Source organism: Corvus hawaiiensis, chromosome 19 (assembly GCF_020740725.1).
Source record: "Corvus hawaiiensis isolate bCorHaw1 chromosome 19, bCorHaw1.pri.cur, whole genome shotgun sequence".
Lineage (NCBI taxonomy): Eukaryota > Metazoa > Chordata > Aves > Passeriformes > Corvidae > Corvus > Corvus hawaiiensis.
Genome location: NC_063231.1, coordinates 8422 through 10000, shown reverse-complemented (window position 1 = coordinate 10000; position 1579 = coordinate 8422).

Sequence of the window (1579 nt, the reverse complement as noted above, 5' to 3'; positions counted from 1 at the left end):
CAGCTCAATGCCCGATTAGCGGCTCAATCTAGGGTTAGGGTTAGGGTTAGGGTTACGCCTAGGGTTAGGGTTGAGAAAACCTCAAAGCCAGGAGCTCCAGGTGTACTTACCATGCAAAAGGTATACCAAGGTGACCGTAGCACATCCAAAACCTTGCTCTCTCGTCGTCATTCTGCTCAGAATTCGCCACAGCCCAATGCTCCATTTCTGGCTCAAGCTGGGATTTGGGTTAGGGTTAGGGTTACGCTTAAGATTCTTGTTGAGAAAACCACAAAGGCAGGAGGAAAAACCACAAAGCTCCAGGGACACTCACCATGGGAAAGGCATGCCAAGGTGAGCGCCGCCCAGCCCAAACCTTGCTCCCTCTTCTTTCTGCTTGGAACTCGCCATGGCCGAATAGCCGATTCCTGGCTCACACTAGGGTTAGGGTTAGGGTTACGCCTAGAATCTAGAAGGTTCTGTGGGAATCTATTGGGTCCCATTGGGTTTTATGGGGTTCTAGAAGGCTCTGTGGGGTGCTGTGGGGTCCTGTGGGGCATTATGGTGCTCCAGAAGGTTCTATGGTGTCCCATTGGGTTCTATGGGGGTCTAGAAGGGTCTATGGGGCGCTGTGGGGTTCCAGAATGTTCTATGGGGTTCTATGGACCTCTGTGATGTTCTAGGAAGTTCTGTGGGGTCCCATTGGGTTCTATGGGGCTCTACAACGTTCTGTGGGGTTCCATGGGATCCAGAAGGTACTATGGGATCCCACTGGGTTCTATGGGGCTCCAGAAGGTTCTATGGGGCGCTGTGGGGTTCTGTGGGGTCCCATTGGGCTCCGTATGGCTTCAGAAGATTCCGTGGTGTCCCATTGGGTTCTATGGGGCTCCATTGGGTTCTATGGAGCTCTGAAAGATTCTATGGGGCTCTGTGGGGCTCTATGGGGATCTATAGGGCACTTTGAGGCTCCAGACGGTTTTGTGGGGTTCTATTGCTCTCTGTGGGGTTCTAGAAAGTTCTGTGGGGTCCCTTTGGGTCCTATGGGGCTCTAGAAGGTTGTGTGGCGTTCTATGGGGGTCTGTAGGACTCTAGAATGTTCTATGGGGCTCTGTGGGGTTCTGTGGGGCTCTAGAAGGTTCTATGTGGGTCTATGGGGCTCTAGAAGATTCTATGGGATTCCATGGGGCTCCAGAAGGTTCTATGGGGTCCCATTGTGTTTTATGAGGCTCTAGAAGGTTCTAAGGGGTGCTGTGGGGCTCCAGAAGGTTCTACGGGGTTCCATTGGGTTCTATGGGGCTCCATTGGGTTCTATGGAGCTCTGGAAGATTCTATGGGACCCTATGGGGCTCTATGGGGCTCTGTGGGGCTGCTATGGGGCTCTGTGGAGTTCTAGAAAGTTCTGTGGGGGCACATTGGGTTCTATGGGGCTCCAGAAGGTTTTGTGGGGCTCTGTGGGGGTCCAGAAGGTTCTGTGGGGTTCTGTGGGGTTCTATGGGGCTCCCGAAGGTTCTGTGGGGCTCTGTGGAGTCCTAGAAGGTTCTGTGGGGTCTGTGGGGTTCTATGGGGCTCCAGAAGGTTCTATGAGGCACTGTGGGGGTCT